The 16,324-nt window shown below is 32.5% G+C and overlaps 1 long non-coding RNA gene across 1 annotated transcript in view; it reads right to left on the reverse strand.

Moving 5' to 3' along the window:
* Window positions 1–1,491: 1,491 nt before the first annotated feature.
* LOC139362594 (uncharacterized) overlaps window positions 1,492–16,324 on the reverse strand; it is a 114,847-nt gene continuing 100,014 nt past the window's right edge. The window contains exon 3 of the long non-coding RNA XR_011621750.1: window positions 1,492–1,679. This is a non-coding gene — a long non-coding RNA (uncharacterized lncRNA). The remainder of the gene's footprint in view (window positions 1,680–16,324) is intronic.

The following is a 16,324-nucleotide window of genomic DNA, read 5'->3' on the forward strand; positions in this document are numbered from 1 at the left end:
TGGCAGGCCAAGGCGGGTGAATCAGCTGACTTTAGGAGTTCGAGATCAGCCTGGCCAACGTAGTGAAACCCTGTCTCTACTAAAAATACAAGAGATTAGGTGGGCATGGAGAGGCTGTGGCAGGAGGCTGAGGCAGGAGAATCGCTGGAACCTGGGAGGCAGAGGTTGCAGTGAGTTGAGATCGCATCATTGTACTCCAGCCAGGGCAACAAGAGCAAAACTCTGTCTCCAAAAATATAAAAAAGTTAAAAAAAAAAAAGACATAAATATTTGGCTGAAAGCTTTCTAAAGGCAGACTGAAAATAAAAAGAAAGCTATTAAAATACTATTTTCTGATGGCTAAATATGGTGTCTGTTAGACTTTGACAATTTACAAAATAGACAAGAGGTCATTTGGAGACAATTTACATAAGGGGTCAAATAAACAGTCTGCAGAGCAGCTGACACTTCTCATTAAGGTCATTCAGTTAATTAGTGAAAAACAACTAAGAATTAGATTGTCGTAAGGCTCAATCCATATTTTATTCTATAACAATGCAATGTCTTAACATTCCATTATCACATTTGGTTTGCCATGAATGTTGCCAATTGTAAATAATATTCTTGAAGAATTTACATATTTAGAATATATAATTCTGAAATTACACATTAATTATAAGAGAAATGACACTGAGGAGATAATAAAATGTATAACAGAAAAACATCGAAATTTGGAAGTTATTAGAATATTGGATAAATTAATCATAAAAGCTGTCAGTAACTCACTTATATAATCGTTCAAAGTAATACATAAATTTGTTTATTAAGAAGAAAGTTGAAAAGATATTTAATAGTATTAGTGGAGCTTAGGTTGGCTTATAACCGTAAGCAATGAACTTCAGGTTTTAGTTCCAGCATGTAAATAGCATGGAAATCACAATTTTCCAGGGTTGTAAGAAAGTCCTTACAACAAATAAAAGCAGAACAAATGAAAATTAATGTTTTCACTTGGACCCTTCAGGGAATAGAGGTCACAGGGCAAACAACCACTCCAAACTGCAGAAAATAGGTAAATCCAGAGAATCACAGCCCAAAATTCTTTCCAAGAAAAGAAGTCATGAGCCGTTAACAGGTAGGAACAGTTAAACGGGAATTTTTATGGGTTATTGGAAGCTGAGAGGACAATTGATTAAGATTAATATTGTCCTGAGGGTTGTATTTTTAGACAACCCCAACAGTTTTGTGGAATTTTGACTCCAGAGGTCTCATCAAGTTTTCCTCGTGAAGATTTTTTTTTTAATTTATTTATTATTATTATTATACTTTAAGTTCTAGGGTACATGTGCATAACGTGCAGGTTTGTTACATATGTATACTTGTGCCATGTTGCTGTGCTGCACCCATCAACTCGTCAGCACCCATCAACTCGTCATTTACATCAGGTATAACTCCCAGTGCAATCCCTCCCCCCTCCCCCCTCCCCCTCCCCATGATAGGCCCCAGTGTGTGATGTTCCCCTTCCCGAGCAAAAATTCCTCTGCAGCTCTGGCATGAAGCAGGGAAGAGTAATACTTTTGAGTGTTGTCTAGCACCTTCTCCATGGCAAATTCCATCTGCCAGAGGCTGGACTTTACTAGAGCCTTTTCCCAGAAATGAGACATTTTCATTTTATTCCAGTTCCTTCGGGTTTTGCTGTTTGCCTAAAGAAAAGGAAAACAAAAAGTTATACTAGAAGAAACACTGGTGAATGTCGCAAGCCAGGGACACAGGCCCAAAAAAAGAGATTGAGTTGAAAAATTTCTCTCACACTTTACCAACGTATCAACAGGGTTACAATATAATAGTACATATGGCAAATTACTTCAGACAAAAACTTTCTCTAAGGAGATCTACTAAGTGAAGCTGGAAGTGAAGAGTAAAGGCAAGAACAAGGACAATGGGGAAATTTGAAGCCATTGGCACCTATAGCTAGTGCAAGTACTAACAAAGGTCAAATTTTAATCATATTAATGCAAAACTTTAACTGGACAGCTATTTATTCACTTCTTATTATGCAATTAGTGAATTCTGGATTTCAACAGCAACAACAATAACAACAAAATAGAAAACACACCAAAAGGCAAAATAAAACAAAATAGTCTGAAGAAGTCAATCATCAAAACAAGACTCAGATATAAAACAAATATTTGCTTTATCAGGTAGAAAATTTAACGTAATTATGATTGATATATTACTTACTTTATTATTAAAAGAAGAGAACATGAAAACAGGTTGATAATGCAAGAAGAGATAGAGAGTCTAAGAAATACTTTAAGAAAATGCTAGAAATCAAAAACATTTTATCTATCAACTACTTTAACTAGGCTACAGCACCTAGTTGTTTGATCAAACATTAATGTAGATACGGCTTTGAAGGTATATTGTAGACATGATTAACATCTACAGTTAGTTGACTTTTTTATTTAGGAGATTATTCTTGATATTGCTGAGAGAGACAGGGCTTATCTCCTCAGTTGAAGGCCTTATGAGCAAAAACTGACTTCCTGGGAGCGGAAAAAAATCTGTCCTCAAGACTGTACCATGGAAATCCTGCCTGAATTTCTTGCCTGTTATCTGCCTTATTAATTTGGCACTCAAAACTACAATATCAACTCCTGTCTAAATGTCCTGCCTGCTGCCTGCCATGTAGATAACAGACATTCCATTCCTCACAATAGCATCAGTCAATTATTTAAAATAAATCTCAAATATCTCTCAGAATAGATAGAGAGGTAGGTAGGTAAGTAGGTAGGTAGGTAGATCTGTCGATCTGTCAATTATAGAGAAGGCATAAAAAGAAGAGAAATTTATAATAAATTATAAATTTAACAAATAGAAAGAATACTGTATATTAATCCAACTGTATCAATCATCACTTTAAATATCAATGGTCTAAACATACCCAAATCTTATTAGTCTGTTTTTTGGGAAAATCCTGAGGAGATTTACTTGCAGAACTGAATGTAAAGAAAAATATTAATAGAAAAAATAGAGCTTCTAAGATTTAAAGGGTAATTTCAAAATGTAAAAAGTATGCATTTCTAAGGTGCCAGAAATAGATGAAAGGGATAATGGACAAAAAGAAATATTTGAAGCAATAATGGCTGGAAACTTTCCAGAAGTAATGACAGACAACAAAGCAGAGATTCTTGAAGTGCAGAGAATGCCACGCCAATTAAACACCAAAATAACAACAATAATAACTAAAACAAAAAACAAAAGAATTTGAAAACTAGGCCTATCATATTTCAATTGTAGGAAATCAAAGGCAAAAAGAAATGTTGAACCAAGCCAGTGTATGTTTGTGAGTGAGAGTGAAGTAACTAAGATTTTCATTTCTTTTAGCTTGATAGAAACAAGAAAAAGAATTACAGTGGAATATTCTGTGAAAAATTCCCCAACTAGAATTATATATTCAGAGAAATTGTCCTTCAAAAGTGAAGGAGAATAAAGATATACTCAGACAAGTAAAATATTGAGAAAATTTATTGGTAGCACTTACTCCTCAAGATATGTAAAATATTTCTTTTTGGCAAGAGAAAAATATTACAGGTTAGAGACATATCTACGTAATGAAAGGAAGAGCATCAAAGAAGGAATAAAGGAAAATATGTTTTCTCATTCTTAATTTATCTAAAATAATGGATCATTTAAAGTAATACCAGTAACAATATAATGGTTGATTGTAGAATAAAGGTAAATGAAAATAATGTCAATTATTTTATAAGTCATGGGAAGGAGGAATTAAGAATATAGTTTGATAAGTTATGTGCACGATACATAATGTGATATGGTGTTTTTTGAAGGCTGATTGCAACGCAATTGTAAACTATAAGGCAAGTACTTATAATGTTTTAGAAAGATGCCTAATTAGTATGCAAAAATAAAATGAGAATATAAAACACTCAATTATAGAGAAGGCATAAAAAGAAGAGAAATTTATAATAAATTATAAATTTAACAAATAGAAAGAATACTGTATATTAATCCAACAGTATCAATCATCACTTTAAATATCAATGTTCTAAATGTACCATTTTAAAGACAGAGATTGTCAGAGTGAATAAAAGAACAAGATTTAACTTTATGTTATATGAATGAAATTCACTTTAAATATAGAGCATGTAATAGATTTGAAATAAAGAATTGGAGAAAAATATGCCATGCTGATGTTAGTAGAAGAAAACCATACAGAAAAAGCCAATTTAATAACAAGAAAACTTATCAAGGATAAAGAGGGGCATTGTATACATAAAACAATGGTCAACTCTGCAAGTCAAAAATAATCCTAATTTTGTAAGCATTTAGCAAAGAAGATAAATATGAATGTGGAAAAAAAAACTGATAGAACCCAAGTAGAAGCAATCAAAATCCTCTATTATTGATGTCTTAAATATTCTTTCATAATTGATAGCAAGGAAATACAGTATCAGCAAATATATAATTGATCTGAATGGCACTATCAACAAATGTATTCTAGTTGGCATTTATGGAATACTAAACCACTGGATAAATTGAAAACTAAGAAGAAATATAAACAGAATAAAATACAAAGGAGTAGAATAGCATAGGGTAAGACAAATCATTCATAAATATTTCAAAATAATTTATGTAGACACTCTTCCATAAAAGAAAGTTGAACTAACCTCTCCACTTCTCAATTTTGACATGAAAATAATAAGTTCATTCCAAAAAGTACAATATAAAAGAGTAAAGAGTGGGTGCACTTTACATCAGAAAAATCTAAGAAAAGCAATCTCAGCCAAACGATCAAAGTCAATATTAATTCATATTGAGATTCTCCAGTGGGCAATAATACTCACATCTCGATACTGACTTGAAAATTAAATCTCGTAAGTTAACAACTTCCTTATTAATCTTTTCTTCAAGAATGAGTCAAGATAAAGATATGTTATGTTCTATCCAAGAATGGAGGAATGTACCAATTATCCAATCATGTTTGAGAATATTAAGCCATAGCTACCTCTTTTTAGATCCCATCTTTTTAGAATATCCCTGGAACAATAGAAGCTGAAGTTTTATTCTTTCTCTAATTTTCTCTTCCATATTCCTTTGAATTAGCATCATGACAGGAAAGAATTAAGCATGGACATGTCTACAATGGCAGAGGCACATATATGTATCATCACGATATCCAAGATCGTTGGAGGTTTTAGATCTCTAAAACGCGATGTGAATAATGAGAGTTATTAGACTTCCTACCTTTAAAAGATAAATCTGAAAAAGCGAGAACATAGAGTCGTTAATTAACTGTAATGGAGGTGCTATCCTCTCTGAGAAGCTACCTTGACCACACATTTATTCTCAATACTTGAACCCTATTTGAATTTGCATGGTACCATGAATATACATTTATCACAATTTTAGCACTAATAAAACTAAATTTCTAACAACGATTTTCTCTACTTGAGCTTTCTGAGAAAAGAGTTTATTCAATTCTGTATCCCAACAGTTTAATCTACGGCTTAGAAAATTGTATTAGTTAAAAAACTCTTAAATAAATCAATTCTTTATTTGTTATATACTTTTAAAAATACTTTCTATGTTTTTTATCTCTCTACTGAAATTAAATTTTCATGATTCAAATATTATCTCTGCATTTCCCTTGCACCATTGATCCAATTTTTATATTTCTTTTTGGCGATTTGGGTATCTTGTTTTGTGAAGAAATTGTTCAAGTCATTTGCCTATTTTAGCTGTATTTTCAGGATTTTCTTTACTTTTTTTTAAAGACATAGTTTATATATGCCAGATATGAATTTATTTGTCATATGTATGTATGAAAATATCTTCTGATACTTTTGTGGCATGCTTTTTCAAAATTGGTTTAATAAAATTATTCTGATGAAATTGTGATGGAAAAAAATCATATTGGAACATATGCCCTGGATATAATGTGATGAGAATTATACTTTATCTCTGTGTCCTTTCTTCCCCAAATTCATAACCCCAGTCTAATCATAAAAGGATATACTGCCCAATTAAAGGACATTTTACAAAGTATCTAACCAGTTGGTATCCATCAAAGAGGCATAAATATTATGACCCTCAACAACAGGGAAAGCCTGGGGAAGTTGTTACAGACCAGAGGTACCTCAGGAGACATGCCTACTGAATATAATATAGTATTCTAGATAGTATCCTGGAATATTAAAAATACATTTTGTCAAAAGGAGATCTGGATAAAATAAAGACTTTAATAATAATAACCTATTAATATTGTTTCATTAATTGCCACAAAGTAACATGCTAATATTAGATGTTACCAAAAATATTATACAAGGGAATCCTTATTAGAATACCAGTGAATTTCTCAGCAGAAACCTTGCAGGCCAGGATAGAATGTGATAATAAAGTCAAAGTACTGAAAGAAAATTGTGTCAGTTAAGAATACCATACCCAGCAAATTTTAACTTCAGAAATGAAGGGAAGAAAAACCTTTCAGCCATTAGAAAAAGCTGAGAAAAGTCAAGACCACTAGATCTGTCTTATAAGAAGTTCTTAAAGGAATTCTTTAAGTGGAACCTAAACAACAGTGACTACTATCATGAATATATGTGAAAGTATAAACATCACTTGTAGAAGTAAATACATAGTCAAAACCAGAATACTCCCCCACTGTAATGATGATGTGTAAATAATACATATCTTAGTATGATGCTAAAATAAAAATTGCCAAAAATAACTAAAGCTGCAATAAGTTGTTAAGAAATATACAATATGAAAACTTATAAATTGTGACATCAAAAACATACATTGTGGGAAAGGAGGGCAAAAGTCTAGAGTTTTGTAGAAAGCACTGTTAAGTGGCTATCAACAAAAAACAGTAGACTATGACTGTAAGATGTTTTAGGTAAGCCTCATAATAATAATAAAACAAAAACCTACTTCTGATAAAAAAGAATCAAAGAAAAAAAATCAAAGCTCAGCCACTACAAAGCTTACCAAATTACCAAGACAGACAAGAGAGAAGAAAAAAAAAAAGGAGCTACAAAGCAACCAGAAAACAAATATCAAAATGATGGTAATAATCCCTTTCTATCAATAATAGCTTTGAATGTGAATTTATCAAGTTATTTATTCTAAAGCCAGAGACCCAGGCGTGGTGGCTGAAGCCTGTAATCTAAACACTTTGGTTGGCTGAGGCAGGCAGATCATTTGAGGTCAGAAGTTCAGGACCAACTTGGCCAACTTGGTGAAACTCCATTTCTACTAAGAATATAAAAATCAGCTGGGTGTGGTGGCACATGCCTGCAGTCCCAGCTACTCAAGAGGCTGAGGCAAGAGAATCACTTGAAACCAGGAGGCAGAGGTTGCAGTGAGATGAGATTGTGCCACTGCACTCCATCCTGGGTGACAGAGCAAGACTTCATCTCAAAAAATAAATTAAATAAATAAAGCCAGAGCAGCTTACTGAATTATAAAAACAAGATTCTCCTATATGCTGGCTACAAGAGACCTACTTGATCTTTAAGGACACACATGGGCTGAAAATAATGATAAAAGGACATATTCCATGAAAATGGTAACCAAAAGAGAGCAGGTGTATTAGTCCGTTTTCATGCTGCTGATAAAGACATAACTGAGACTGGGCAATTTACAAAAGAAAGAAGTTTATTGGGCTCAAAGTTCTACATGGTTAGGGAGGTCTCACAATCATGATGGAAGGAGAAAGGCACGTCTCACATGGCAGCAGACAAGAGAAGAGAGTTTGTACAGGCACATTCCCATATTTCAAAACCATCAGCTCTCGTGAGACTCATTCACTATCATGAGAACAGCACAGAAAGACCTGCCCCCATAATTCAATCACCTCCCACCAGGTTCCTTCCATGACACATGAGAATTGTGGGAGTTATAATTCAAGATGAGATTTGGGTGATGACACAGACAAATCACATCAGCAAGGTTGTCTATACTTATTATAGATTTCAAGTCAAAAACTGTCACAAGAGACAAGGAGGTTATTATTTAATAATAAAGATTTCAATTCACCAAAGGGACCTAACCACTGTAAGTGTATATATGCACCAAATATTGGATCAACTAAACAGACAAAGCAAATAATAGTAGGAATTTCAATACTGCATTTTCAACAATGGATAGCTCAATCAGACAGAAAATTAATAAGGAAATACTGGACTTTGAACTTCATCTTTCATCAAATGGACCAAAGAGACAAATAGAGAACTTTTCATTAAACAGTAACAGAATACACATTTTTTCCAGCACACATAGAAAATTTTCCAGAATAGATGACGTATTAGGCAACAAAATAAGTCTTAATAAATTTAATAAAATTGATATGATAGTATCTTTTCTGACAACAATGGTACAAAACTAGAACTCAATAACAGGCGATATCTTAAACATTCATAATTATGTGGAAATTAAACAATATGTTCCTGAACAATCAATGGGTCAAATAATAAATCAAAAAGAAAATCTAAAAATATCTTCAGACAGAAGATAGTGAAGACACAACATACCACAACCTAAGAGACTCAGTAAAAGCAGTTTTAAGAAGAAAGTTAATAGCAATAAATACCTACATTAAAAATGAAGAAAGATCCCAACTAAATTGTCTAACATTATAACTTAAGGAACAGAAAAGAACAAACAAATCCCAAATTTTGCAGATAAAAGAAAATAGTAAAAATCAAAATGTAAATAAGTCAAATAGAGACCCAAAAAACCATAGAAGGAGTCAATATAACTGAGTCTAATAAAATAAACAAGATTAGCAAGCCCTTAGATGGCCTAAAAAAAAAAAAAAGAGAGAGAGAGAGAAACGACTTCAATAAATACCAAAAATGAAAGTGAAGAAATTACAAGAGACACATCAGAAATAAAAAAAAATCTTAGGGAACTGTTATGAACAATTATAAGTTGATATATTGTATCATCTAAAGAAAATAGATAAATTTCTAGAAAAATACATTTTACCAAATTTGAGTCAGGAATACATAGAAAGCCTCAATAGACCAACAGCAAATAAATAAATTGAAGAAGTAATTAAAAACTTCCAAAAAAAGAAAATCCCTAGACCAGATGCCTTCACAGCTGAAGTATCAAATATTTGAAGAAAAATTGATACTCATGCTTTGTGAACACTTCAAAGAATAGATCTATGGGAAAAACTTTCAAACACATTTTATGAGGCCAGCATCACCTTGATACTCAAGCCAGATAGCAATACTGAAAAAAAAAAAAAAAGAAAAGAAAACTACAGGTCAATTTGTCTGATAATCACTGATGAAAAAACCCCAATAAATTATTAGAAAATTTAATCAAAGAGTATGTCAAAAAGATTATATTGTAACCAAGTGGGATTTATCCCTAGCCTGCAAAGTTGGTTTAACATGTGCAAAGCAATCAATGTGATACATCACATTAACAAAATCAATAGTAAAAGCCAGATAATTCATCTCGATTGACATGGAAAAAGCAATTAACAAATTCCAGCGTTTTCTTGTGATAAAAACCCTCAAAACTTAGGTATAAAAGAGTTTCTCATCATAGTAAAGATCATTTATAAAAAATCAGTAGCTAACATCATAATCAATGAAGAACAACTGAACGCTTTTTCACTGTGAACTGGTACAAAGCAAGTATGACCACTCTGGCCACTTCTGTCTGGTACTGAAAGTACTCTGCTTCTGGAAGTGAGAGCAAGAGCATTCAGGTAAGAAAAAAATAAAAGACATCGCATCAGTAAGGAAGAAGTAAAATTATCTCTATTTGCGGATTAAAGTAAAATTATCGCTATTTGCAGATGACATAATCCTATAAGTAAAAAATTACAAATATACTGCTAAAACTACTAAATTCTACTAAAAACACTGCTAAAACTAATAAATGAAGTAAAGTTGCAAGAGAAAACACCAACATACAAAAATCAGCAGCATTTTTATACTCAAATAACAATCTAACTATAAAAGGAATGAATAAAATAATTTCATTTACAGTAACATAAAAATACCTAGGAACAAGAAGTTTTATCCAAGAAGTGAACAATCTGAGGTGAACAATTTGTACAACTGCAAAGTATAAAAGATAAATGAAATAAATTGAAGAAGGAACAAATAAATGGAAAGATAGTCCATGCTCATGAATTAGAACCATTAATATGGGTAAAGGGTTCACACTACTGAAGGAAATACACATATTCAATGCAATACCTATCAAATTCCAAATGGTATTCTTCACAGAAATAGGGAAAAAATCATGAAATTTGTATGACAACTAAAAATACCTCAAAGTGTCAAAACAATTCTGAAGAATAAAAACAAAGTTAGAGACATTGCACCCCCTAAGTTAAAATTATATTACAAATCTATAGTCATCAAAATAATATGCTATCGGCATAAAACAGACACATAGACATGTGGAACAGAGTAAAGAGCCCAGAAATAAATCTAAACATATATGGTCAACTAATTTTCAACAAGAGCACCAAGATGGCTAAAAGTAGAAAGGATAGCCTCTTTAATAAATAATGCTGAGAAAACTGGATTTCAACATGCAAAAGGCTAAAATTTTATACCTTACCTTACACCAAACAAAATAATCAGCTCAGAATGGTTAAAGACTTAAATATAAGATGAGAAACTATAAAGTTCTTAAAAGAGGACATAGAGAAAAAGCTCCCAGGAGTTGTCCCTGGCGATGACATTGTGAATATCATGCAAAAGTTCAGGCCACAAAAGGAACAATAAATAAATAGAACTACAACCTTGTTCATGTAGACAAGGTGTAGCAAAGAAAACAATCAACAAGATGAAATGGCCTAAGGTTTGGGATAAAATATTTGTGAACCATGTTTCTGATAATGGGTTACTATTCAAAATGTATAAAGAATTCATAAAACTCAACTGGAAAAAAATAATAATTGGTTTAAAAGATCTGAATAGATACTTCTCTGAAAAAGAAATAAAAAACGGTCAATAGATATTAGTTGGAGAAATGGAGATTGATATAGCTATTATGGAAAATAGTATAGAGGTTTCTAAATGAAGTATAATAGAATTATTGCATGACTCGGTAATTCCTCTTCTGGGCATCTATACCTCCCCAAATAATGCCACCACCTTATAAAGATATCTGCACCACCGTGTTGATAGGATTATCTGGATTTTGTAACAAGAAATGTTTACTTAAAACCCCAGAAACATCTTATTAGATAGTAAGTTTAGACCACTTTCTTTTTTCTTTCTTTCTTTCCTTCTTTCTCTCCCTTCCTTCCTCCCTCCCTCCCTCCCTCCCTCCCTTCCCTTCCTTCCTTCCTTCCTTCCTTCCTTCCTTCCTTCCTTCCTTCCTTCCTTCCTTCCTTCCTTCCTTCCTTCCTTCCTTTCTCTCTCCCTCTCTCTCTCTCTCTCTTTCTTTCTTTCTTTCTTTCTTTCTTTCTTTCTTTCTTTCTTTCTTTCTTTCTTTCTTTCTTTCTTTCTTTCTTTCTTTCTTTCTCTCTCTCTTTCTTTCTTTCTTTCTTCCTTTCTTCCTTTCTTCCTTTCTCTTTCTCTCTTTCTCTTTCTTTCTTTCTTTCTCTCTCTCTCCCTCCCTCCCTTCCTCCCTTCCTCCCTTCCTCCCTTCCTCCTTTTCTCTCTTTCTCTCTTTCTTTCTTTCGACAGAGTCTTAACACTGTTGCCTGGGCTACAGTGCAATGGTGCGATCTCTGCCCACTGCAACCCCGCCTCCCAGGTTCACCCAATTCTCCTGCCTCAGCCTCCCTAGTAGCGAAGATTGCAAGTGCACACCACTACACCCAGATAATTTTTTCTATTTTTAGTGGAGATGGGGTTTCGCTATGTTGACCAGCCTGAAGTTTAAACCACTTTCTACAGAGGAAAACAATAATTATTCTAAGTGTGTGTGTGTGTGTGTGCGCGTGTGTGTGTGTGTGTGCACGTGTAATTTTATTATTTTTTAGAATAGATCATTGTAAAATTGGGAAGATATAGTCAAATCAATGTGTTTAGATTTTTCTGAGAACCATTCTAGCTGTACTAATTATAACCACAGATGATGGTTATTGATGGAAGAGAAATCCAGCTGGCCCATGGAGTAGTAAGTCATGTAGAGTCATGAAACATAACTGAAGGTTGTTTACATCTAATAGGAAAAAAAATTAAGAAAAAAATAATTTGCCATCCTTTGATCATTTTAATAGAAATTATTACAAGGAATATTGAATTATAAATGAAATATAGCTATAACATTAATTATATTTTAGTGCTAATAATCAGAATTTTTCCTAGTTTATTTCATTTCATATCAGTCTAATATTATTTTAATGTTGTTTTAAAGGACTTTTCAGTTTCTTTAAGTTTTTCCTTATTTTAGTGAATTAGTATTTTAAATTTTTGTAGTGGACCAATGACACCTCAGGCTTATAATGCTATAAATTAGGGAAATACGGTTTTCTTTTATAATCTAAAAATAAACCATAGTCAGTAATTAATTTTCTTGATTCCACTAAATCATAAGTGTATTGAGGTCAAGAGTACAAGGTGGAAATTGCAAGCCCCCCTATTAATTCATTAAATATTTAGTTCAGTTTTAAGAAACATTTAAATGTCTGTTGCACACCTTCCTAGCATTACTTGTCTCACTTTTTTCTTTTTTATGGTTATTTTGAATTACAAATGTTTATGTGTCAAAAACTTAATATTTTTTAAAATTACGTAAATACATAGATTTGTATTTATACTATGTATTGCATGCTATGTTTTCTTCTCTGAAAAACCGAAGATATCACACATTTCAAATAAAAAATCTAAACAGCATAATTAGGTAGAATAATCCCCTTTATGTGATTTCTTCTACAGAATCGCTCTTGCATAATCAGGAAATGTTACTTTCTGAAGTAAATGTTGGCTCCAGCGTACAGCTCCACTGCATTTTCATTGGCAACCTTTCTCTGCATGATTCTAAAAGATGGATAGCTTAAATATAACTTTATAGAAGGTTCATTTTCTTCTGCTTCCAACTACGATGATTACATGTAGAGTTAATCTATTCTCACTTTTAAAGAAAATTCAATAAATAAAAAAATAAATAAAGCTTTTAGCTCTGGAGGGAAAGCAATCTATCCTCCAATGTGAAATAATAGGGAATAAGTCATTTTTATCATTTATGTAACATTCCTGTTAATATTAATATCCCGCCTTTAATTGGTTCCTCTGGACATTCAATCAACTCAATATATTCAATTTTACTGAGAACGCAACTGTGAATATACTCAAAAGTTTCGAAAAGTATAACCGTTAAAAGTGCAGACAGGAAATTATGGTCATTAAATCTCAGACAGCTTCAGCTACTTTTGAAGCTATTTTGACATTCTGTAAATATATTAAAAAAAAACATTGACATAAAAATTGTATGTTAAGTTAAACTGTATTATTATTATTGTTTAGAAAAATACTCATCTTTGACAGGGAATAGTTTCAAAAGAAACCTGCTGATACGATTTAGGATACTTGTAACTATATACGTGCAGTATCATTTACCCGGGGTTTTGGGAAAATATTTATCCAAAAATTTTATCTTCAATTCTTTAAAAATATCATGCCCTTTTAAAAATCAGAACAAAATATTTTATTGTCACCTTTATTGTTTGACCAAATGCATTGCACATTCAGAATGTCATTTTCTGTGAAGCATTCTCCATTAGAATAAATACCAGAAATGCAATTAATACGTCAACACAATTATACTAATATCACCAGATAGCATAATTAACCATCTCTACAACATTCTCTATAATATTCTACAATATTCTCTAGCTCCATTATATAAGTTTTAAAAAAATATATGTTTTAGCCTCATATATTGACAACTTAGATTACCCTAGGTGATGGTTAATATTGTCAACTTGATTGGATTGAAGGATGCAAAATATTATTCCTAGTGTGTCTGTGATAATGTTGCCAAAGGAGATTAACATTTGAGTCAGTGGACTGGCAGAGGCAGACCCAACCTCAATCTAGCTGGGCACCATCTAGTCAGCTGTCAGCAAGGCTAGGATAAAAGCAGACAGAGGAACATGGAAAAACTAGACTGGCTGAGTATTCTGGCCTTCATCTTTCTCCCATGCTGGACGCTTGCTGCTCTCAAACATTGGACTCCAATTTCTTCACCTTTGGAATCCTTGGACTTACACCAGTGGGTTCTCAGGCCTTCAGCCACAGACTGAAGGCTGCTCTGTTAACATCCCTACTTTTGAGGTTTGGAGACTCAGACTGGCTTCTTCGCTCCTCAGCTTGCAGATGGCCTATGGTGGGACGGAGTCAACACTCCTTAATAAACTCCCTTTCATATATAAATCTATCCAATTAATCCTGTCCCTCTAGAGAACCCTGACTAATACAAATATTGGTAGCAGTAGAGTGGGGTACTGCTATAAGGATACCCAAAAACATGGAAGCAACTTTGGAACTAGGTAACAGACAGAGGTTGGAACAGTTTGGGGGTCTCAGAAGAATACAGAAAAATGTGGGAAAGTTTGGAACTTCCTAGAGACTTATTGAATGGTTTTGACCAAAATGCTAATAGTGATATTGACAAGAAAGTTCAGGCTAAGGTGGTCTCAGATGGACATGAGAAACTTCTTGGGAACTAGAGGAAAGATCACTCTTGTTATTCTTTAGAAAAGAGACTGGCAGCATTTTGCCCCTGCCCGGGAGATCTGTAGAACTTTGGACTGGAGAGTGATGGTTTGGAATTGAAACTTATGCTTTTTGATGTTACAATAAAATATATTTTGTGTACTTATATTCTAGCCTACTAATACACCATGAGTATTGCATGGTCAGAAAATAGCCAGATGTGGTGACATGGATGTGTAATCCATCATGTCAGCCTCTGGATTATCTGGAATTATACAGGCACACACCCACATAGCGGGCTATTTTAAAACTTCTTATTTATTTATTTATTTATTTATTTATTTTGTAGAGACAGGGTCTCACTATGTGGCCCAAGCTGACCTTGTTCATATTTCTTCTTCCAGAATATTTCATATCCTGTAGTAAGCAGTCCTCCCCATTTTTGTTTAAATGAAGTGAAGTTACGTATTTCCTACATTTTAAAAAAAAGTATCTTAATTGAGAACAGAATTCTTACAGAATTGGAGAAAGCATCTGCAAAATATATATATTATATGAGACCTGTATCTAGAACATATTTTAAAATTTTTGCACCTCAATAAGAAGTCATAAAACCTCATGAAAATCAAGGAAATCTAAATATAAACCCTAGCCAGCAATTGAATGGAAACTTTATCATATGAAATACATAGAGGTCAAGTAATCATGTAAAAATCTCCAATTTTTGGAATTAAAAAGAAAACTCAAAGTCTAATTCAATAGAATTGCCCTTTAAGATATTAAAAAAAATAACAATATATCATCATTACACAACCCATAGAATGGTAAAAGTGTAAAATGATGCTCTTAACTAACTGCCAGTGAGGACATGGAACCATTATAACATACATACGTTTTGTGTATGATTGCATAGACGCTTTGGATAGCAATTTTACAGTTACATAAAAATTTAAGCATCCACTTACTAAATCACCTGGCCATTACATTCCTATGTATTTACACAAGAAAAAGAAATACATATGTTCATTCAAAGCTTTGGTTCATTGCTGTGTTATATGTAAAATCTAAAACCTGGAAGCATTCTAATTTTTTTTTTTTTTTTTTTTTTTTTTTTACCAATGCAATGTAATGCTACTCAGCAAAGAAACAGAATGGACTAATAATAAAAACAATGAAGACAAATCTCAAAACAATTATGCTGGTTTTTATTTAAAAAACTGTAAGGAAAGTACATCCAGTACAATTTCATTATATAAAATTCTAGAAAATACAATCTAATTTATAATGACAGAAAGCAGACAAATGCTTGCCTTCTTGTTGCAATGTATATGTTTACTACCAACATGTGTCAGAACTCATCAATCTGGTTTTTAAAAAATGTGTATATCATTGCAAAAATTTAAAAAATCACAAAAGGCAAGGCAATAAAATATCTCGATAGTCTTTGTTAAAACCAAGACTCTTTAAAAAATATAAGTAGAAAAAAGTAGGATTGCCAAATAATTTTGATTTAAAGAAATTACAAAGTCCATATGATTTTTTGTACTTATTAAGTAATTATTAAGATTGTGTAATGATGGCTAAAGCATAGACATATGGGTAACAGAAATGTAACATATACCAGAAAGTAACATACTCATAATTAACGAATTGATAGCAAAGATCAAGACAATTCCATAAAA

Source organism: Macaca nemestrina, chromosome 4 (assembly GCF_043159975.1).
Source record: "Macaca nemestrina isolate mMacNem1 chromosome 4, mMacNem.hap1, whole genome shotgun sequence".
In the NCBI taxonomy this organism is placed as follows: Eukaryota; Metazoa; Chordata; class Mammalia; order Primates; family Cercopithecidae; genus Macaca; species Macaca nemestrina.